Source organism: Oncorhynchus nerka, linkage group LG19 (genome assembly GCF_034236695.1).
Source record: "Oncorhynchus nerka isolate Pitt River linkage group LG19, Oner_Uvic_2.0, whole genome shotgun sequence".
Lineage (NCBI taxonomy): Eukaryota > Metazoa > Chordata > Actinopteri > Salmoniformes > Salmonidae > Oncorhynchus > Oncorhynchus nerka.
Window position 1 is genome coordinate 2,642,393 of NC_088414.1, and position 25,037 is coordinate 2,667,429.

At 44.8% G+C, this 25,037-nt stretch overlaps 1 long non-coding RNA gene across 1 annotated transcript; it reads left to right on the forward strand.

Annotated features, from left to right (window-relative positions):
- Positions 1 to 40: 40 nt before the first annotated feature.
- LOC135562378 (uncharacterized) lies at positions 41 to 1,985 on the forward strand. Its single transcript, XR_010459884.1, has 3 exons — positions 41 to 79; positions 137 to 407; positions 461 to 1,985. It is a non-coding gene; the product is annotated as an uncharacterized LOC135562378 (long non-coding RNA).
- Positions 1,986 to 25,037: the final 23,052 nt, after the last annotated feature.

The window sequence follows — 25,037 nt, forward strand, 5'->3', positions numbered from 1 at the left end:
CAGACGGGCTCATGGTCAGGTCAGGCAGAGGTCAATAATAAGTGTAAGGCACCGGAACAGCAGACGGGCTCATGGTCAGGTCAGGCAGAGGTCAATAATCCAGAGTAACCGGAACAGCAGACGGGCTCATGGTCAGGTCAGGCAGAGGTCAATAATCCAGAGTAGAGTGTAAGGCACCGGAACAGCAGACGGGCTCATGGTCAGGTCAGGCAGAGGTCAATAATCCAGAGTAGAGTGTAAGGCACCGGAACAGCAGACGGGCTCATGGTCAGGTCAGGCAGAGGTCAATAATCCAGAGTAGAGTGTAAGGCACCGGAACAGCAGACGGGCTCATGGTCAGGTCAGGCAGAGGTCAATAATCCAGAGTAGAGTGTAAGGCACCGAACAGCAGACGGGCTCATGGTCAGGTCAGGCAGAGGTCAATAATCCAGTGTAAGGCACCGGGTCAGCTCATGGTCAGGTCAGGCAGAGGTCAATAATCCAGAGTAGAGTGTAAGGCACCGGAACAGCAGACGGGCTCATGGTCAGGTCAGGCAGAGGTCAATAATCCAGAGTAGAGTGTAAGGCACCGGAACAGCAGACGGGCGCATGGTCAGGTCAGGCAGAGGTCAATAATCCAGAGAGAGTGTAAGGCACCGGAACAGCAGACGGGCTCATGGTCAGGTCAGGCAGAGTTCAATAATCCAGAGTAGAGTGTAAGGCACCGGAACAGCAGACGGGCTCATGGTCAGGTCAGGCAGAGGTCAATAATCCAGAGAGAGTGTAAGGCACCGGAACAGCAGACGGGCTCATGGTCAGGTCAGGCAGAGGTCAATAATCCAGAGTAGAGGCAAAGGTACAGGACGGCAGGCAGGCTCAGGGCAGGCAGGCAGGCTCAGGGCAGGCAGGCATGCTCAGGGCAGGCAGGCAGGCTCAGGGCAGGCAGGCAGACTCAGGGCAGGCAGGCAGGCTCAGGGCAGGCAGGCAGGCTCAGGGCAGGCAGAAAAGGTCAAAACTGTGAAACTACAAAACAGGGACTATAGCGAAGACAGGAGCAAGGGAAACCGCTGGTAGGTTTGAACGAACAAAACAAACTGGCACAGACAAACAGAGAACACAGGTATAAGTACCCAGGGGATAATGGGGAGGATGGGCGACACCTGGAGGGGGGAGGAGACAACAACAAGGATAGCTGAAACAGATCAGGGCATGACTATGTCATCCATTTGAGCTCCGGTGTGTCCGATTAGCCTCTCCCTAGTCACGTTATGTAAGTACTGCGTTATGAATGCATTCAACTGTGCTGGTTGGTGACAGTGATGGTTGCTGTATGTTTGTGAATATTGGGGTCCGGGAGTCTACTGCCCTTATGTCATTCATTGGACTTCATATCGGTGGTGTTGATGGAAGTTGCCCCTATGCCCTGATTCAAGGTCAGTTTATATTCCTACGTCCTATGACCAAGGTTAGGATTGAGGTTGGGAACGCTAAACCTAGATCTGTGGTTAAAGACAACTTCTGTAATGCGTCAATGAATGAGGGATGGCTCCTTTGTGCACATCTCAAACTTTTGTGTAAGTTCCCAGTTAATGTGTGGGTGTAAGTGAGAGTTCATCCCAGAATGTGTGCTTATTGTTTCTCTTTTTGTGTGCCTCCCCAGGTGCCCAAAATGTGCGCCTCCCCAGGTGCCCAAAATATCTATATATCAGAGAGAGGGGGGGGGGGGGATCTGTCATAAAGATGTCAACATTTCAGGTTTCACAAATGTTAGTCTGTGTGTGTGTGTGTGAAAGAGACTCTCTTCTGTGTCTGCGTTGTCGTTGGTAAAAAGTAAGGGCCAACGACGGCACCGATCAAACTAAGTTAGTCCCTCTCAGAAACACTGCCTGATCAGGAATATGTCCTCATGCCTCACCCTCTCACAATGATCCTCCTTAAAACCTTTGTGCCATCGCTCTCCATCACTGTCAAAGACTCGTGGCCTCCCGAGTGGTGCAGCGGTCTACGGCACCTGTCTGACATGTAGCAGGCTTCTGTCTATGTGTAGGTAATCCTTTCTAACGTGACTTTTTTGAAAGATATCACGTAGTAGAACTGCTTAAGTGTTGCTCTCCGCTTTCTGGAGGGCTTTCTGGAGAGTTTTGAAATCAGTGGAATTAGAGTATGATAGCTAAGGAGATGGAGACATTTCTGGCGTTTGATTGCAAATATGCAGACAGAGTCAAAAAGAGAACACACAGAAGGCTGTTGTATAAAACAGCTGTCTCCGGATTACATCTACAAACTAAGAGCAACCATGGCATCCGTGACAGAGAGGGAGAAGAGTCCATCCGGGTAAGAGAGTCTAGCTAGCTACGTCTTCAGATATTACACGTTTCTAATTTAGTCAAAGGTCCTGCATCAGTGGTAATAGGGGTAGGAAATACATGGAGTTGTCCCATTTGAAATCACCTAGTTGTGTAAGTCAAAGTCCTGATGCTCCGCCTCTTCATTGGTGTAAGGTGTGTGGAAAGCATTTCATCTCCATGATTTCTTTAGTTAGTCACATGAAAATGCATAGTGAAAGTGACTCATTGTACTTCACTATGAGTACTAAGTTAATAATGCATATGGGAATACCTAGGATAGGATAAAGTAATCCTTCTCACCCCCCCCCCCCCTTAAAAGATTTAGATGCACTATTGTAAAGTGGCAGTTCCACTGGATGTCATAAGGTGAACGCACCAATTTGTAAGTCGCTCTGGATAAGAGCGTCTGCTAAATGACTTAAATGTAATGTAAATGGTAAGGGTGGGAGTCGGACCGTACTGTAAGCCAGTGGGTAAGGGTGGGAGTCGGACCGTACTGTAAGCCAGTGGGTAAGGGTGGGAGTCGGACCGTACTGTAAGCCAGCGGGTAAGGGTGGGAGTCGGACCGTACTGTAAGCCAGCGGGTAAGGGTGGAAGTCGGACCGTACTGTAAGCCAGTGGGTAAGGGTATTCGACAGCTCATATCGCTATCTGCTCTGGTATCAAGAATGTTCCACCACCCAAAGGACATCCAGGCAAATTGACACAACTGTGGAAAGCATTGGAGTCAACATGGGCCACATTTACTGTGGAACGCTTTCGACACCTTGTAGTCCATGCCCCGAAGAGGCTGTTCTGAGGGAAAAAGGGGGTGCAACTCAATATTAGGATGGTGTTCCTAGAAGTGGTAGACCACAAAAGGTCACAAAACGCGACCGCCACATGCTGAAGCCTGTAAAAATCGATTCTGTGCTTCCAACTTTGTGGCAACAGTTGGGGGAAGATCCTGTTGCAGCATGACTATGCCCCCATGCACAAAGTGAGGTCCATACAGAAATCGTTTGTCGAGATCGGTGTGGAAGAACTTAACTGGCCTGCACAGCGCCTTGACCTCAACCCCATCGAACACCTTCGGGAAGAATTGGAACGCCGACTGTGAGCCAGGCTTAATCGCCCAACATCAGTGCCCGACCTCACTAATTCTCTTGTGGCTGAAGTCCCCGCAGCAATGTTCCAACATCTAGTGGAAAGCCTTCCCAGAAGAGGCAATTATAGCAGCAAAGGGGGACCAACTCCATATTAATGCCTATGATTTTGGAATGAGACGAGCAGGTGTCCACATACTTTTGGTCATGTAGAGTAGCTACTGGACTATGGGGCAGACAGTCCTTGATTCATATCGCTATCTGAGCAGAAAGGCCAGGTGCATCATTGCACATGAAAGGACAGTGGAGACCGACACACCTAAATAATATCCCCTATTGATCTTGTTTAGGGACAATGCAAATATCCTACCTAGACTAGCCTACAACACCACAATGCAATGAATAATTGCATTATTGTTTTCAAGTGAGTACACCATTCTACTCTAGGCTGCAGTGAAAATGTCATTTGAATAATGTCCTGTGATTTGAATGTAAACTAGTGTTTATTCTCGGTGCTGAGCTGGTATTCTAACTGACATGTAACGTTAGTTAATGTTTCATCCCCTCTCGACTGAGGTGAATGAATAAGCTATGATAGTGAGAAGCTACCACAGCCAGGGCAGCTCTAGCATCTAGCTATCTGCTGCCCATCAGCTATTCCTATTTTTCTTGTTGATTTATATAAAAATGTATGCAGCTTTGAATGTTTTTATGTGTGGTATTTTTGGGTAGGGAAAAAAAATACACTACCCTCCCCTGTGCAAAAAAAAACAAAAACAACCCTTCACAAAGCACACAACCCTCCACTATTTTGGACCACCCCTCCACCCACAAAATTGTGATTCTGTCTGTCACACCCTGATCTGTTTCGCCTGTCTTTGTGATTGTCTCCACCCCCCTCCAGGTGTCGCCCATCTCCCCATTATCCCCTGTGTATTTATACCTGTGTTCTCTGTTTGTTGCCAGTTCGTTTTGTTTCGTCAACCCTACCAGCGGTTTTCTCGCTGTTCCTGTATCTCAATTGTGCCGGTTTTCTAGTTTTCCCGGTTTTGACCTTTTCTGCCTATCCTGACCCTGAGCCTGCCTGCCGTCCTGTACCTTTGCCCCACCTATCTAGATTATTGACCCCTGCCTGCCCTTGACCTGTCTTTGCCTGCTGCTGATAGATTAACCTTTCCAGTGCAGGGGTTCTGCTAGCGGAACAACATTCCGCTGAAAAGGCAGCGCGCAAAAATCAAAAATATATTTTTTTAAATATGTAACTTTCACACATTAACAAGTCCAATACAGCAAATGAAAGATAAACATCTTTTGAAAATGCTTCACAGCTAAAGCACAACATCTGATTATGTTAGATCCCCGCCAAGTTGAAAAAACACAGACATTTTTCCAGCCAAAGATAGGAGTCACAAAAAGCAGAAATATAGATTAAATGAATGTTGACGTCATGTTACACAATGAATGGACATACATGTATGTTTTGTTCGATAATGTGCATATTTATATCCAAAAATCTCAGTTTACATTGGCGCCTTACGTGCAGTAATGTTTTGATTCCAAAACATCCGGTGATTTTGCAGAAATACTCATAATAAACATTGATAAAAGTTACTAGTGTTAATCACAGAATTAAAGATAGACTTCTCCTTAAACAGCTGTGTCAGATTTTTTAAAACTTTACGGGAAAAGCATAATCTGAAAACGGCACTCAGAACCCAAAACAGCCAGAGGAATATCCGCCATTTTGGAATCAACAAAGTTAGAAACAACACCATAAATATTCACTTACCATTGATGATCTTCATCAGAAGGCACTCCCAGGAATCCCTGATTTGATTCCATAAAGTTCCATAATTTATGTCCAAATAGCCATTTGTTGTTAGCGTGTTCAGCCCAGTAATCCATCTTCATGAAACCATATTGTAACGAGTGCGCTGAGAGTCGGGAAGCAGGTTCAGGGAGTGAGTGTTTTAATAAACAAAAGAAACAATGAACACAAAACACAAACAACGCCTGACATGAAACAGGAACAATGACGACTGGGGAAGAAACCCAAGGGAGTCACATATAAAAGGTAGGTAATCAGGGAGGTGATGGAGTCCAGGTGAGTGTCATGGGGCGCAGGTGTGCGAGACGATGGTGTCAGGTGTGCGGGATAATCAGCAGCCTGATGACCTAGAGGCCGGAGAAAGGGAGTATAGGTGACACATATATTCTGAGGCTGCATTTATTGTAGCTGGGGATTTTAACAAAGCAAATTTGAGAACAAGTCTACCTAAATTCTATCAGCACATTGACTGTCGCACTCGCGCTGGAAAACACTGGATCACTGCTACTCTAACTTCCGCAATGCCTACAAGGCCCTCCCCCGCACTCCTTTCAGCAAATCTGACCACGACTACATTTTGCTCCTCCCTTCCTATAGGCAGAAACTCAAACAGGAAGTACCTGTGCTTAGGACTATTCAATGCTAGTCTGACCAATTGGAATCCACGCTTAAAGATTGTTTTGATCATGCGGACTGGGATATGTTCTGGGTAGAAAAGAGAATAATATCAACGTGTACGCTGATTCGGTGAGTGAGTTCATAAGGAAGTGTATAGGAGATGTTGTAACCACTGTGACTATTAAAACCTACCCTAACCAGAAACCGTGGATAGATGGCGGCATTCACGCAAAACTGAAACCGCGAATCACCGCATTTAACCAGGGAAAGGTGACTGGGAATATGGCTGAATATAAACAGTGTAGTTATTCCCTCCGCAAGGCAATCTATCAAGGAAAATGTCAGTATAGAGACAAAGTGGAGTCGCAATTCAACAACTCAGACATGAGGTGTATGTGGCTGGGTCTACAGTCAATCACGGACTACAAAAGGAAAATCAGCCACGTCATGGATACCGACGTCTTGCTTTCAGACAAACTAAACACCTTCTTTGCCTGCTTTGAGGATAATACACAGACGCGGCCTGCTACCAAGGACTGTGGGCTCTACTTCTCTGTGGCCGACCAGTTGGCTGGTGTGTTTACGGACATATTCAATCTCTCCCTATCCCAGTCTACAGTCCCCACATGCTTCAAGATGGCCACCATTGTTCCTGTACCCAAGAATGCAAAGGTAACTGAAGTAAATGACTATTGCCCTGTAACACTTCTGTCATCATGAAGTGCATTACCTGTCACCCTAGACCTACTTCAATTTTCTCACCCCCCCAATAGGTCCACAGACGATGCAATCTCCATCACATTGCACACTGCCATACCCCACCTGGACAAGCGGAATACCTATGTAAGAATGCTTTTCATTGACTAGAGCTCAGCATTCAACATCATAGTACCCTCCAAGCTCATCATTAAGCTTGAGGCCCTGGGTGTCAACCCCGCCCTGTGCAACCCCGCCCTGGACTTCCTGACGGGCTGCCCCAGGTGGTGAAGGTAGGAAACAACATCTCCGCTTCGCTGATCCTCAATACTGGGGCCACACAAGGGTGTGTGCTCAGCCCCCTCCTGTACTCCCTGTTAACCTATGACTGCGTGGCCATGCATTTTTTATTTATTTATTTCACCTTTATTTAACCAGGTAGGCTAGTTGAGAACAAGTTCTCATTTGCAACTGCGACCTGGCCAAGATAAAGCATAGCAGTGTGAACAGACAACACAGAGTTACACATGGAGTAAACAATTAACAAGTCAATAACACAGTAGAAAAAAAAAATGGGCAGTCTATATACAATGTGTGCAAAAGGCATGAGGAGGTAGGCGAATAATACAAATAATGCAGATACAATTTTGCATTTTACACTGGGGTGATAAATGATCAGATGGTCATGTACAGGTAGAGATATTGGTGTGCAAAAGAGCAGAAAAGTAAATAAATAAATAAAAAAAACAGTATAAAAACAGTATGGGAATGAGGTAGGTGAAAATGGGTGGGCTATTTACCAATAGACTATGTACAGCTGCAGCGATCGGTTAGCTGCTTGGATAGCTGATGTTTGAAGTTGGTGAGGGAGATAAAAGTCTCCAACTTCAGCGATTTTTGCAGTTCGTTCCAGTCACAGGCAGCAGAGTACTGGAACGAAAGGCGGCCAAATGAGGTGTTGGCTTTAGGGATGATCAGTGAGATACACCTGCTGGAGCGTGTGCTACGGATGGGTGTTGCCATCGTGACCAGTGAACTGAGATAAGGCGGAGCTTTACCTAGCATGGACTTTTAGATGACCTGGAGCCAGTGGGTCTGGCGACGAATATGTAGCGAGGGCCAGCCGACTAGAGCATACAAGTCGCAGTGGTGGGTGGTATAATGTGCTTTGGTGACAAAACGGATGGCACTATGATAGACTGCATCCAGTTTGCTGAGTAGAGTGTTGGAAGCCATTTTGTAGATGACATCGCCGAAATCGAGGATCGGTAGGATAGTCAGTTTTACTAGGGTAAGCTTGGCGGCGTGAGTGAAGGAGGCTTTGTTGCGGAATAGAAAGCCGACTCTTGATTTGATTTTCGATTGGAGATGTTTGATGTGAGTCTGGAAGGAGAGTTTGCAGTCTAGCCAGACACCTAGGTACTTATAGATGTCCACATATTCAAGGTCGGAACCATCCAGGGTGGTGATGCTAGTCGGGCATGCGGGTGCAGGCAGCGATCGGTTGAAAAGCATGCATTTGGTTTTACTCGCGTTTAAGAGCAGTTGGAGGCCACGGAAGGAGTGCTGTATGGCATTGAAGCTCGTTTGAGGTTAGATAGCACAGTGTCCAATGACGGGCCGAAAGTATATAGAATGGTGTCGTCTGCGTAGAGGTGGATCAGGGAATCGCCCGCAGCAAGAGCAACATCATTGATATATACAGAGAAAAGAGTCGGCCCGAGAATTGAACCCTGTGGCACCCCCATAGAGACTGCCAGAGGACCGGACAGCATGCCCTCCGATTTGACACACTGAACTCTGTCTGCAAAGTAATTGGTGAACCAGGCAAGGCAGTCATCCGAGAAACCGAGGCTATTGAGTCTGCCGTTAAGAATATGGTGATTGACAGAGTCGAAAGCCTTGGCGAGGTCGATGAAGACGGCTGCACAGTACTGTCTTTTATCGATGGCGGTTATGATATCGTTTAGTACCTTGAGCGTGGCTGAGGTGCACCCGTGACCGGCTCGGAAACCAGATTGCACAGCGGAGAATGTACGGTGGGATTCGAGATGGTCAGTGACCTGTTTGTTGACTTGCATGCATGCCTCCAACTCAATCATCAAGTTTGCGGACGACACAACAGCAGTAGGCTTGATTACCAACAACGACGACACAGCCTACAGGGAGGACGTGAGGGCTCTCGGAGTGTGGTGTCAGGAAAACAACCTCTCACTCTCACGTGTCCTATTTATTACCAGTATTCCTAAGCATTACGAAACTTGTATTCGATCAAATAAGCCACTTGTAGAAAATAGGCCATAAAAGTTTTTATTAAACACCAAATTCGATAGTCTCTCATTGACCTCTATACAAAACCTCCTTGCTTGGTGAGCAAAAATAAATAAATGAAAAACACCACCTGCTAGAGCCCAGTTACGGGCCCAGTTACGTAGGGTTTTGACCAGAGGTGGCGCCTCAGCTTGACAATGTTTCACACCAACGCAGGGTTCTCGCCACTCACCTTCCAACAAACCTCCACACATTTCTCTGCGTGCCCTCCTTAAAAATGAATGAGGGCGGAACTTCTGCTGAATTCGTTGTTGGTGAAAACTTACTGTGCTTTCTACTTCCGGCGCCGACAGAGATGGCCGCCTCGCTTCGCGTTCCTAGGAAACTATGCAGTTTTTTGTTTTTTTACGTGTTATTTCTTACATTAGTACCCCAGGTCATCTTAGGTTTCATTACATACAGTCGAGAAGAACTACTGAATATAAGATCAGCGTCAACTCACCATCAGTACGACCAAGAATATGTTTTCCGCGACGCGGATCCTGTGTTCTGCCTTACAAACAGGACAACGGAATGGATCGCATGCAGCGACCCAAGAAAACGACTCCGAAAAAGAGGGAAACGTAGCGGTCTTCTGGTCAGACTCCGGACAAGGGCACATCGCGCACCACTCCCCAGCATTCTTCTTGCCAATGTCCAGTCTCTTGACAACAAGGTTGATGAAATCCGAGCAAGGGTAGCATTCCAGAGGGACATCAGAGACTGCAATGTTCTCTGCTTCACGGAAACATGGCTTACTGGGAAGACGCTATCCGATGCGGTGCAGCCAACGGGTTTCTCCACGCATCGCGCCGACAGAAACAAACATCTTTCTGGTAAGAAGAGCGGCGGGGGCGTATGCCTCATGACTAACGAGACATGGTGTGATGAAGGAAACATACAGGAACTCAAATCCTTCTGTTCACCTGATTTAGAATTCCTCACAATCAAATGTAGACCGCATTATCTTCCAAGAGAATTATCTTCGATTATAATCACAGCCGTATATATCCCCCAAGCAGACACATCGATGGCTCTGAACAAACTTTATTTAACTCTTTGCAAACTGGAAACCATTTATCCGGAGGCTGCATTCATTGTAGCTGGGGATTTTAACAAAGCTAATCTGAAAACAAGACTCCCTAAATTTTATCAGCATATCGATTGCGCAACCAGGGGTGGTAAAACCTTGGATCATTGTTACTCTAACTTCCGCGACGCATATAAGGCCCTGCCCCGCCCCCTTCGGAAAAGCTGACCACGACTCCATTTTGTTGATCCCTGCCTACAGGCAGAAACTTAAACAAGAGGCTCCCACGCTGAGGTCTGTCCAACGCTGGTCAGACCAAGCTGACTCCACACTCCAAGACTGCTTCCATCACGTGGACTGGGACATGTTTCAGACAGCGTCAGATGGAAATATTGACGAATACGCTGATTCGGTGTGCGAGTTCATTAGAACGTGCGTCGAAGATGTCGCTCCCATAGCAACGATAAAAACATTCCCAAACCAGAAACGTGGATTGATGGCAGTATTCGCGTGAAACTGAAAGCGCGAACCACTGCTTTTAATCAGGCAAGGTGTCTGGTAACATGTCCGAATATAAACAATGCAGCTATTCCTCCGCAAGGCTATTAAACAAGCTAAGCGTCAGTACAGAGACAAAGTGGAATCTCAATTCAATGGCTCAGACACAAGAGGCATGTGGCAGGGTCTACAGTCAATCACGGACTACAAGAAGAAACCCAACCCAGTCACGGACCAGGATGTCTTGCTCCCAGGCAGACTAAATAACTTTTTGCCCGCTTTGAGGACAATACAGTGCCACTGACACGGCCTGCAACGAAAAACATGCGGTCTCTCCTTCACTGCAGCCGAGGTGAGTAAGACATTTAAACGTGTTAACCTCGCAAGGCTGCAGGCCCAGACGGCATCCCCAGCCGCGCCTCAGAGCATGCGCAGACCAGCTGGCCGGTGTGTTTACGGACATATTCAATCAATCCCTATACCAGTCTGCTGTTCCCACATGCTTCAAGAGGGCCACCATTGTTCCTGTTCCCAAGAAAGCTAAGGTAACTGAGCTAAACGACTACCGCCCGTAGCACTCACTTCCGTCATCATGAAGTGCTTTGAGAGACTAGTCAAGGACCATATCACCTCCACCCTACCTGACACCCTAGACCCACTCCAATTTGCTTACCGCCCAAATAGGTCCACAGACGATGCAATCTCAACCACACTGCACACTGCCCTAACCCACCTGGACAAGAGGAATACCTATGTGAGAATGCTGTTCATCGACTACAGCTCGGCATTCAACACCATAGTACCCTCCAAGCTCGTCATCAAGCTCGAGACCCTGGGTCTCGACCCGCCCTGTGCAACTGGGTACTGGACTTCCTGACGGGCCGCCCCCAGGTGGTGAGGGTAGGCAACAACATCTCCTCCCCGCTGATCCTCAACACGGGGCCCCACAAGGGTGCGTTCTGAGCCCTCTCCTGTACTCCCTGTTCACCCACGACTGCGTGGCCACGCACGCTCCAACTCAATCATCAAGTTTGCGGACGACACAACAGTGGTAGGCTTGATTACCAACAACGACGAGACGGCCTACAGGGAGGAGGTGAGGGCCCTCGGAGTGTGGTGTCAGGAAAATAACCTCACACTCAACGTCAACAAAACTAAGGAGATGATTGTGGACTTCAGAAAACAGCAGAGGGAACACCCCCCTATCCACATCGATGGAACAGTAGTGGAGAGAGAAGCAAGTTTTAAGTTCCTCGGCATACACATCACAGACAAACTGAATTGGTCCACTCACACTGACAGCGTCGTGAAGCAGCGCCTCTTCAACCTCAGGAGGCTGAAGAAATTCGGCTTGTCACCAAAAGCACTCACAAACTTCTACAGATGCACAATCGAGAGCATCCTGGCGGGCTGTATCACCGCCTGGTACGGCAACTGCTCCGCCTCAACCGTAAGGCTCTCCAGAGGGTAGTGAGGTCTGCACAACGCATCACCGGGGCAAACTACCTGCCCTCCAGGACACCTACACCACCCGATGTTACAGGAAGGCCATAAAGATCATCAAGGACATCAACCACCCGAACCACTGCCTGTTCACCCCGCTATCATCCAGAAGGCGAGGTCAGTACAGGTGCATCAAAGCTGGGACTGAGAGACTGAAAACAGCTTCTATCTCAAGGCTATCAGACTGTTAAACAGCCACCATTGAGTGGCTGCTGCCAACACACTGTCATTGACACTGACCCAACTCCAGCCACTTTAATAATGGGAATTGATGGGAAATGATGTAAATATATCACTAGCCACTTTAAACAATGCTACCTTATATAATGTTACTTACCCTACATTATTCATCTCATATGCATACGTATATACTGTACTCTACATCATCGACTGCATCCTTATGTAATACATGTATCACTAGCCACTTTAACTATGCCACTTTGTTTACTTTGTCTACATACTCATCTCATATGTATATACTGTACTCGATACCATCTACTGTTTGCTGCTCTGTACCATCACTCACTCATATATCCTTATGTACATATTCTTTATCCCCTTACACTGTGTATAAGACAGTAGTTTTAGAATTGTTAGTTAGATTACTTGTTGGTTATCACTGCATTGTCGGAACTAGAAGCACAAGCATTTCGCTACACTCGCATTAACATCTGCTAACCATGTGTATGTGACAAATAAAATTTGATTTGATTTGATTTGATTGAAAGTCAATATATATAAAAAATGTAATTAAAAAAAGAGTTCTTAACAGGGTGTGTGTTTTTTTTTTTACCCTCGCAGGTATGCAGTAAATTGTGGCTCACTTGTGGGTGTGCCATATAGCAGAACGTTCAGTTGTGCTTCAAGAATGAATTATATATTATAATTATATTATATATATATGAATTATTATATTATAGAATTATTATTATTATTATTATATTATATTATATTTTGTATGAATGTCTGGTTATTAAATGGATAAACAGTTGAATTTATTTACAGGTAAATAGTAATATGCTCTAAACCTTTCTGTGACAAACAATCTGTGCTGCCCTGTTTCCAAATGTCCACATGGCTGGTAGAAGCTATTCAAGTACTGTAAGTAAATACATTTAAAATATATTATTAGCTAACTAGCTAAAGTGCAGGCTAACTCAAATGTGCTGCTAACATAGCTAGCTACCCATCTAGCCAACTTTACATACTGCATGGCTATCTAGCTAAGATAATTAAATATCACCAGCTACCTAACTTCATATTAGCTAGCTATCTTGATGTATTTATGATTGTAAAAAACTAACTCCAAATGCATTTGTAGGTAGGTAGCGAACAGCCATGGAGGAGGGTGAAAGGATAGCAGCCCCAACTCTCAAAGTGAGAGAGTAGTCTTTTCTGGATAGGACAGGTACTTTTGTGTAGTTCCAGTCCCTAGAAGTGATGACAGAGATAATAGTAACATAATATTCAGTGCTGTCTAATTTGTGTATAATTAGGTATTTTTCGTGTGATGTTGTCTGTCCTTAGATACTGAGAGCTGTGAAAGCCTGTCTGCAGATGAAGAGGTACCAATGAAGAGCAGTGGTTCGCAGATCTGGTCCTGGAAACTCAAAGGCGTGCACATTTTTGTTTTTGCCTTAGCACTACACAGCTCACTCAAATGATCAACTCATCATCAACATTCAAGTGGTATTTATGTATTCATTTGTGATGCTATCCTTGATATGATCCTGCTGTTGTCACATGCACATGCATCTATATATCCAATGTTAGCATGATTTGTTATAAGATAAATAATACATTAGTCATTCACAATGAGCTGGTGATGTAAAAGTCTAATAATGACATTTTCCATATTCCTGCAGATACCTTGCAGGAGATTGGAGATTCCTTCAAAACGATTGCCTACAGTTACAAGGTTGGGTGACCAGGGCCATCTGGGACTGCCTCCTCGAGGAATTCAGGCATGTGAAGGCTACCTGTGTCCTCCATAACTTCATGAGGATGGACATGAGGACCAGGAGGGGATCTGCAGCTCGCCGCCGTGTGTCATAGGAGAGATCTGCTGCTCTGCAGGATGTTTCAAACGTACAAAATTCAAACGTACAAAATTACATTTGCAGTAAATGCTTAATCTAGTTAGATTCTTTACACCCACTGTTTCACAAGACAACAGCCTAGTTTACTAGTTCTCAGGAGTCCCTAAAACAACACGGATTACATCCGACGAGCGTCATACTCATGTCACCATTCCCATAAAGATAGCTATCTTACTAGTGGTGGCTATCGAATCGTACTACACCGGCTCCGACGCTCGTCGGATGTGTCAGGGCTTGCAAACTATTACAGACTACAAAGGGAAGCACAGCCGAGAGCTGCCCAGTGACACGAGCCTACCAGACGAGCTAAATAACTTCTATGCTCTCTTGGAGGCAAGTAACACTTAAACATGCATGAGAGCATCAGCTGTTCTGGACGACAGTGTGATCAGGCTCTCCACAGCCGATGTGAGTAAGACTTTTAAACAGGTCAACATTCACAAGGCCGGATTACGTGTACTCCGAGCTTGATTACGTGTACTCCGAGCATGCGCTGACCAACTGGCAAGTGTCTTCACTGACATTTTCAACTGTCCCTGTCTGAGCCTGTAATACCAACATGTTTCAAGCAGACAACCATAGTCCCTGTGCCCAAGAACAGTAAGGTAACCTGCCTAAATGACTACTGACCCGTAGCACTCACATCTGTAGCCATGACATGCTTTGAAAGGCTGGTCATGGCTCACATCAACACCATTATCCCAGAAACCCTAGACCCACTCCAATTTGCATACCGCCCCAACAGATCCACAGATGATGCCATCTCTATTGCACTCAACACTGCCCTTTCACACCTGGACAAAAGGAACACCTACGTGAGAATGCAATTAATTGACTACAGCTCAGCGTTCAACATAATAGTGCCCTCAAAGCTCATCAATAAGCTAAGGACCCTAGGACTAAACACCTCCCTCTGCAACTGGATCCTGGACTTCCTGATGGGCCGCCCCCAGATGGTAAGGGTAGGTAACAACACATCCGCCACACTGATCCTCAACACTGGGGCCCCTCAGGAGTGCGTGCTCAGTCCCTTCCTGTACTCCCTGTTCACTCATGACTGCATGGCCAGGCACGACTCCAACACCATCATCAAGTTTGCTGATGACACAACAATGTTAGGTCTGATCACCGACAGCGATGAGACACCTGGCCATGTGGTACCTATGATGAAAATTACAGGCCTCTCATCTTTTTAAGTAGGAGAACTTTCACAACTGTACGTGTTCCTGAGAGTCGTATCTCTCAGTGATGGGGTCATAATACTTTGTAGCTTAAACCTTTGAAAAGACAGAGCCACATTTGTATGAAGAAAACAGAAACCGGTCTGTTTATTACAACCAGGCTATCGGAGGTTTCTGACGTGATCTCCTCACCATGTTTTCCCGTCAGGTGACCCCCTCATGGGGTTGCGACTCCTAGTTTGGGAAACCCTGCTGTGGGCTGTCTCATCATCACCGGTGATCAGGCCTACCACCGTTGTGTCGTCAGCAAACGTGATGGTGGTGTTGGAGTCGTGCACGACCACGCAGTGGTAGGTGAACAGGGAGCTACATGAAGTGTAGGGTCTTGGGGTTCTTTCTGGACTGTCTGGGCCCTATACTCTTAACGCAAAAAAAAAACTCTCTTCCTTGCCCTCAGGTTGGAAACTACCTCCGTATGTTCAGGGGCTCTCTGTATAAAAGGTACCCATCTCTCTGGAGGAGGTTAGCCTCAGTAGAGGAAAGGAAGAAGATTGTAGCATCATCACACGGTGAGTAACACACTCTTGTCAGACACATTATCTTATGAAAACTGTCTTTTTATTGTTTTTCACACAGCCACTTAGCCTATAAGTCCAGACCGCAAGTAGAACTCTAGGATATTATTAACACAACTTTTAGCCAGAAGGGTGTCTCTGCTGAAGGCGTCCGAATGTGAAGAGATATTTGAGGGGAATGATGAGAAGTACAAAGCGGTTTCCGTAAGCACAGAGCCACCGGCGTACCTCAGGTAATGCCTCCCTCTTATCTCACCATATAGTCTTTTGCGTTAGGAAAGAACCGAGTGCTGCTAGTGCATGACAATATGATTCATACCGAATTTCGGGAGTATGCCTGCCAAAACAGAAATTCCACTAAAACAATCTTTTGCTATTTGTATCATTCGTCCACTGTTGATCCAGTCCCAAATTTGTTTGAATATTAGCATCATTTTTTCAAGATATAGAACTTTCAAAGTACAGAAAGTGTCACCGTATGATGTGCTGTATTTGAGTAGAGCCTTTTTGGAGTGTGAACTAAGCCAAATGGGTTTTGTTCGTCATATGTCCTCATGTCAAAAGTCCCTAGTACTTCTCTGTCCATCCCAGGGAGCAGAAGGCAAAGAGGAACAGCCAGTGGGTCCCCACGCTGCCCAACAGCTCCCACCACCTGGATGCTGTGCCCTGCTCCACCACCATCAATCGCAACCGAATGGGCCGCGACAAGAAGAGGACCTTCCCCCTGTGGTGAGGAAAGCAAACCCACATCGGCCAGTGGGTGTGTCTGTATTGATACACACACACTGAGTGTGTGTGCGCCATTTTATATAGATAGACCTGTGCCATTTCGTCATGGAGCAATACACATGCATCTTTCTATAAACTAGGGTACAAGTGAGTATTTCCTATGCTGGACAACTTGTTACAGTTGTTGATAAGTCATTGATAATAATCTGCCAATTAGCTTCATGTCATTACCTTAAGATATAAGGGGGAACATAGATCTATTCCATAAAATTCACAAGTTGATTTAAAACCTATGTTTAACTTTCTCGTGGTTGGTGTCTTGACGGATTTGTCCAAAATCGTGTGACTTTTCTGTCCTTGCTTTTATGGTAAAGCAAGTTGTTGTTATATCATATATTTACCATTAATCAGTTAAATTAGACATTGAACATGAATCCTGGATCTAGCTATCAGACTTTTTTGTTTGTTTTGTAACTATACTGAACAAAAATATAAACGCAACATGTAATGTGATGGTTTCATGAGCTGAAATAAAAGATCCCAGAAATGTTCCATATGCACTTATTTCTCTCAAATTTTGTGCACAGATTTGTTTACATCTCTGTTAGTTAGCATTTCTCCTTTACCAAGTTAATCCATCCAACTGACAGGGGTGGCATATCAAGAAGCTGATTGAACAGAATGATTATTAACCAGTTGGATTTAGGGGGCTCTATTTTAATTTTTGGATGAAAAACGTTCCCGTTTTAAACAAGATATTTTGTCACGAAAAGATGCTCGACTATGCATATAATTGACAGCTTTGGAAAGAAGACACTCTGACGTTTCCAAAACTGCAAAGATATTGTCTGTGAGTGCCACAAAACTGATGTTACAGGCGAAACCCAGATAAAAATCCAACCAGGAAGTGCCGCATTTTTTAAAACCGCCTGTGTCTACAACATTGTGGCGTCTTTTTAGGCATTTCCCTTGAAGAATGGCTGTAAGGGACCATATATGGCATGTGGTCACATGGTGTCTCTCGCAGAAAACCTTGCAGAAAATACTGAGGTAAGCCATTTTTCCCATCGCTTCTTATGAGAAACCAACTGCCTCGACGGATATATTATCGAATATATTTGTTAAAAACACCTTGAGGATGGATCCTAAACAACGTTTGCCGTGTTTCTGTCGATATTATGTAGCTAATTTTGAAAAAAGTTTGCCGTTATAGTTTAAGCATTTTTCGGTCGATTTCTCAGCCAAGCATGGTGAAGAAACGGGAGCTTTTTCGCCTACAAAAATAATATTTTTGGAAAAAAATGCTATCTAACTGGGAGTCTCCTGAGTGAAAGCATCCGAAGTTCTTCAAAGGTAAATGATTTAATTTGGTTGCTTTTCTTATTGTTGTGAAAATGTTGCCCGCTGCCAGCAGAGCCTAGCATAGCATTATGCCATGATAAACTTACACAAATGCTTGTCTAGCGTTGGCTGTAACGCATATTTTGAAAATCTGAGATGACAGTGTTGTTAACAAAAGGCTAAGCTTGTGTTTGAATATATTTATTTCATTTCATTTGTGATTTTCATGAATAGGAAAAGTTTCTAGGGGTATTTATGTCCATTGCGTTATGCTAATGCATTTGAGGCTATGATTACGCTCCCGGATACGGGTTTGTGTACCTTGTGCTGGGGGAAAATAAAAGGCCATTCTAAAACATGCAGTTTTGTGACACAACACAATGTCACAGCTGTTTTGAGGGAGCTGGCATGTTGACTGCAGGCATGTCCACCAGAGCTGTGCTCACGTGTAACCACGCCAGACCTCCACACCCGGCTTCTTCACCTGCGGGATCATCTGAGACCAGCCACCCAGACAGCTCTCGTTAACCTGTTGCTTCTACTCGGGACGCTTGCGTCCCAACTAGAGCTCTGGAAATGCAAATGCGCTACGCTAAATGCTAATAGTATTAGTTAAAACTCAAAAGTTCATTAAAATACACATGCAGGGTATCGAATTAAAGCTACACTCGTTGTGAATCCAGGCAACAAGTCAGATTTTTTAAATGCTTTTCGGCGAAAGCATGAGAAGCTATTATCTGATAGCATGCAACACCCCAAAAGACCCACAGGGGACGTAAACAAAATAATTAGCATTTCGGCGTTACACAAACCGCACAATAAAATAGAAAACATTCATTACCTTTCACCATCTTCTTTGTTGGCACTCCTAGATGTCCCATAAACACTATTTGGGTCTTTATTTCGATTAAATCGGTCCATATAAAGCCTAGATATCGTTATATGTAGACTGTGTGATAAACGAAAAAAACATCGTTTCAAAACGTAACGTCATTTTTAAAATTCAAAAAGTCGACGATAAACTTTCACAAAACACTTCGAAATACGTTTGTAATGCAACTTTAGGTATTAGTAAACGTTAATAAGCGATAAAATTCATCAGGAGGCGATGTAAAGATCATTAGCTGTCCGTCTGGAAAAATGTCCGGCTAGAAACTCAACGAAAATATCCGGTCCTAGACCGGATTAGATACGGTGTCCTGTATGTGTTTGACCAAGAAAAAACTCGAAGGGAAATGACAAGACTCTAGACACCCTGTGGAAGCTGTAGGTACTGCAACCTCAGTCAATTAATTGTGGTTCACGTTTATCAATGGGTTCAAGTAGCGCATGGATATATTTTCCCCATTTTCAGTGATCAGTTTTTCCTGTGCTTTTCGATGTAAATGCCGTTCTGGTAAAGCCACAGCAGTGATTTAACCAGTTTTTTAAACGTCTGAGTGTTTTCTATCCACACAGACTAAGCAAATGCATATACTATATTCCTGGCATGAGTAGCAGGGCGCTGAAATGTTGCGCGATTTTTAACAGAATGTTCAAAAAAGTAGAGGGTCGAGTGTTGACGAGGACAAGGCTGCAGATCACTTTGTCATGCTGATTGAGTTTGAATAACAGACTGGAAGCTTTGTTCTTCCTCTGTCAACCATGGTTATCTGCAAGGAAACACATGCCATCATCATTGCTTTGCTCAAAAAGGGCTTCACAGGCAAAGATATTGCTGCCAGTAAGATTGCACCTTAATCAACCGTTTATCGGATCATCAAGCACTTCAAGGAGAGTGGTTCAATTGTTGTGAAGAACGCTTCAGGGCGTCCAAGAAAGTCCAGCAAGAGCCAGGACCGTCTCCTAAAGTTGATTCAGCTGTGGGATCGGGGCACCACCAGTACAGAGCTTGCTCAGGAATGGCAGCAGGCAGATGTGAGTGCATCTGCACGCACAGTGAGGCGAAGACTTTGGAGGATGGCCTGGTGTCAAGAAGGGCAGCAAAGAAGCCACTTCTCTCCAGGAAAAACATCAGGGACAGACTGATATTCTGAAAAAGGTACAGGGATTGGACTGCTGAGGACTGGGGTAAAGTCATTTTCTCTGATGAATCGACTTTCCGATTTGTTTGGGGCATCTGGAAAAAAGCTGGTCCGGAGAAGACAAGGTGAGCGCTACCATCAGTCCTGTGTCATGCCAACAGTAAAGCATCCTGAGACCATTCATGTGTGGGGTTGCTTCTCAGCCAAGGGAGTGGGCTCACTCACAATTTTGTCTAAAAACACAGCTATGAATAAAGAATGGTACCAACACATCCTCAGAGAGCAACTTCTTCCAACCATACAGGAACAGTTTGGTGACGAACAATGCCTTTTCCAGCAGGATGGAGCACCTTGCCATATTTTGGGTCCATGGCCAGGAAACTCCCCAGACCTTAATCCCATTGAGAACTTGTGGTCAATCCTCAAGAGGTGGGTGGACAAACACAAACCCACAAATTCTGACAAACTCCAAGCATTGATTATGCAAGAATGGGCTGCCATCAGTCAGGATGTGGCCCAGAAGTTAATTGACAGCATGCCAGGATGGATTGCAGAGATCTTGAAAAAGAAGGGTCAACACTGTAAATATTGACTCTTTGCATCAACTTCATGTAATTGTCAATAAAAGCCTTTGACACTTATGAAATGCTTGTAATTCATGGTAACATCTGACAAAAATATCTAAAGACACTGAGGCAGCAGACTTTGTGAAAATTAATATTTGTGTCATTCTCAAAACATTTGGCCACGACTGTACACATTTCCTGGATGCTGAAAATGTCCCAGTTCTTCCATGGCCTGCATATTCACCAGACATGTCATATTTGAGATGCTCTGGATCAACGTTTAAGACAGTGTGTTCCAGTTCCCACCAAAATATCCAGCACAGGTATTGAAGAGGAGTGGGGCAACAGGCCACAAACAACAGCCTGATCAACTCTATGCAAAGGAGATGTCATGCTGCATGAGGCGAATGGTGGTCACACATTGGTTTTCTGATCCATGCCCCTACCTTTTTTTGCGGGATCTGTGATCAACAGATGCATTTCTGTATTCCCACTTGTGAAATCCATAGATTAGGACCTAATGAATTCATTTCAACTGACTGTATTCCTTATACTAACTCAGACAAATCTTAGAAATGGTTGCGTTTACATGTTTGTTTAGTGTAGATCTCAGAAATGCAGTGTAACTACGTAACATTTCGTGTTACGTGGTGAAAACGGTTTTCAAATCCGCCCAAAATATTTGCAAAATAGAATGTGTCTAACCGAAAGTCACCTTATCTTGAAGCTTACTTAACCTACAGTACCAGTCAAAAGTTTGGACACACCTACTCATTCCAGGGTTTTTCCTTATTTTAACTATTTTCTACAGAGTATAATAATAGTGAAGACATCAAAACTATGATATAACACATATGGAATCATGTAGTACACAAAGTGTTAATCAAATCTAAATATATTTGAGATTCTTCAAAGTAGCCACCCTTTGCCTTGATGACAGCTTTGCACACTCTTGGTATTCTCTCAACCAGCATTTCAATTAACAGGTGTGTCTTGTTAATTTGTGGAATTTCTTTCCTTAATGCATTTGAGGCAATCAGTTGTTGTGACAAGGTAGAGGTGGTATACAGAAGACTTGGTAAAACACCAAGTCCATTTAATGGCAAGAACAGCTCAAATAAGCAAAGAGAAACGACAGTTCATCATTACTTTAAGACATGAAGGTCAGTCAAACCGGAAAATTTCAAGAACTTTGGAAGTTTCTTCAAGTGCAGTTGCGAACACCATCAAGCGCTATGATGAAACTGGCTCTCATGAGGACTGCCACAGGAAAGGAAGACCCAGAGTTACCTCTGCTGCAGAGGATAAGTTCATTACAGTTACCAGCCAGGCTGCCAGTCTGTGGCTGTGTAAGGGCTATTTGACCAAGAAGGGTCTACAATTTTATCCCTGATGTCCTTACACAGCCCTCTGGTCTTAGCCATTGTGGAGAGGTTTGAGTGTGTGGACAGGTGTCTTTTATACAGGTAACGAGTTCAAACAGGTGCAGTTAATACAGGTAATGAGTGGAGAACAGGAGGGCTTCTGAAAGAAACTAACAGGTCTGTGAGAGACGGAATTCTTAAATTCCCGGAATTCCCTCTCTCCTTCCTTCCCTCTCTCCTCCCTTCCCTCTCTCCCCCTTCCCTCTCTCCTCCCTTCCCTCTCTCCCCCTTCCCTCTCTCCCCCTTCCCACAGCCCACTTATCTAGATAACAAAAGCATTTAATTGTGTCGCTGTGAACATATCAAAACAGATCCGCCTACTCAGGCACTTTTTGCTGACCTTGAAAGATGGAGGCTCTTAAGCTCCGTTGCCATGTTTTCAACAGTCACGGTCTCTGACCATATCTCTTGTTTTCATGGCATCTTTGTTTAGTTGCTGATTGTGTTTGTAACTAAGCTCTCTAGATGGTTTACGGTTGAGATAATAAAGTAAAGTACATAAACAAGATCCTAACATCATTTAGTATCTATCTAATGGTGGAAAAGTTAGTTTAGGAATAAGACACCCTTGACTTGTGAAAAATGGAGGCCTAAATAACTGAATTATTTGAAGGAACAAAGAGCGACGCAAACTGTGGGTGAATGCACCGTGATGCCTTTTCACCTTGTATAGCCTATGATGCTATCATGCTAGTGAGGATGATTGAATGATAGAGAACACAGATTGTTGGAAACAGCATTAGTGTAGTGTTCCCGAGATGCTGGCTTTGTTAGGGCTTGGATGGAATGTACCAGGGTGGGATAATACACAACACTTGTTTATCCTCTGAGGTCTACTACTGTTCTGTTTGTTGGAATCCTCCTCACCAGGTCCAAAACAAATGTTATTCTATCATTTTCCCTGCTAGGCAGTCAACAGTTGTGATGCAATTGTCTCCATAAGGCCCATCCAATTCTAGAAATCACATCACATTTTTTTTTGAAAGCTTGAAAACACATACGTCAGCATGTCTGGCTCAAAGCATTGCTCTTTTCCTGTGGTTTTAGCAGAGGATCCATTGTGTGGCCTCGCTAGTGAACATCTCTCCTTTTTCTGGTGCAGATGTGATCTGTTGAACAGTGCATGTTGTGTACGCTGCTCTCTGAATGCTAGTGTTGATGGACATTTAGTCCAGAAAATAACCTATAGAGCGACAGATGACTGAATCTTTCACTGTGCACCCAATTTTGCAGGACAATAGAATTGACCATTGTTGAATTTGAATTCTATTAGGATGCCCATTAGCTGAGGTCATGCCGTCAGCTAATCTTCCTGGGGTCTAACACAGAACTAAAAATACTTTACTAAGAATGTGTAGGATACCAACCTGGTCCCATTCTGTATGTGCGGAGCCAACTCTTCTATCGTTGTCATGCCAAACACATGTTGAGATAACAAATGAATGAACACGGAAAGCAGTTGGCTAAAGTAAAAACAGCCTGGACCACCAGGCTGGTAGAATGATGAGAGAGAGAGAGACACAGAATTCCCATGTGATAAACATCAATTCATCATACATTCCAAATGGTGGCCACCGGTGTACAATGACGCTTATTGGGTTCATCTTTTGTTAGCAACGACCAGCTGAAGACGAGTAGAAGCTAAATTAGGGGTAGATGTTACCACCTGGTATTCACGATAAGTGTCTTTAAATGTCTCCAAGAATGATGGGGAGACAAACAAATGATTTTACTACTTTTCGTAGGTTGTAGCGGGATCTAATACCTTGTCTTCTCCCCCTTTTCCCTCTGTGAAGCTTTGGCGACCACGACCCGGCTGTGATCCACGAGAATGCGTCTCAGGCCGAGGTGTTGGTTTGTCTGGACATGGAGATTGACGGGCAGAAGCTCCGAGATGCCTTCACCTGGAACATGAATGGTACGGCTCCACTATCCATTCCCCTTGGCTGGAAGACCGCTTTGGAGTTACAAACTCTAGTTTGGGATGTTATTCTGAAAATTACTTATAAGGTTATAGAATCGCCGCACTTTGAGCCACATCTCAATAGTCTACAGTGGCTTCCTTCCTATTCTAGTCTCATCTGCTTCATCTGCACTGATCTGAAAATACACTGGTTAGATGGAAGCAAAGTGATGGATGCCTACTAAGGAAAAATCCTGCTCTCATCAGCCTTGTTCTTTCACATCAGGGTGATTATAGGAAAGAACATGAGGATAGGAAGCCACTCAAACTATTGACAGTCACCCCTGTTCATTCTCTCTTTGCCTCCACTCACCGTCCTATCCTGTCCCTCCAGAGAAGCTGATGACCCCAGAGATGTTTGCTGAGATCCTGTGTGACGACCTGGACCTGAACCCCCTGGCCTTTGTCCCGGCCATCGCCTCAGCTATCCGCCAGCAGATAGAGTCCTACCCCACAGACAGCATCCTGGATGAACAGACCGACCAGAGGGTCATCATCAAGGTGGGCACATACACAGTCACACACAATCAATTCACTGCTGCAATGGGAGCACAGGCCAAGGGCTGCATCTCAGTAATAACATGAAGGGGTTGTCATAACATCAGTCCTATACATACTGTATTTCTTAAACGTGTATGTCTCAGCTGAACATCCACGTGGGGAACATCTCCCTGGTGGACATGTCGGAGAGGGAGAACTCTCCGGAGACGTTTGGCCTGATGCTGTGCTCCGAGCTGGGCCTGGGAGGAGAGTTTGTTACTACCATTGCCTACAGCATCCGCGGCCAGCTCAGCTGGCACCAGAGGACGTACGCCTTCAGGTGCACAAAACATGCTCAAAACATGCATATAAATGCAATATATGCATTTGCACAAACATAGACACAAACTCACACACACCAAACAAAAACACCACTGAATACACATGTATGGACACACAGAGCACACCTAATGACACTGATGGATCCAGACAGAACCTTCCCAGTTCACACACATGCTCGTTCAGACATTTTAACATCCTATGCATTGCCCAGTGTAATGACAAAATGGAGAGTTGGAGAGTTAGAAATTCCCGCACACATATTTTGCAACTCTTTGATCGGAAGGTCTTTGTCTCGACACATTTTTCAGCCTAAATGCAGCATTCCCCATACTGTTTTGTAGAATAGGTATTTTAAATACTCAAGATGTAACGTTGTCAGTATCATGGATACTTGCTGGAATAAGGCCAGAACACATTT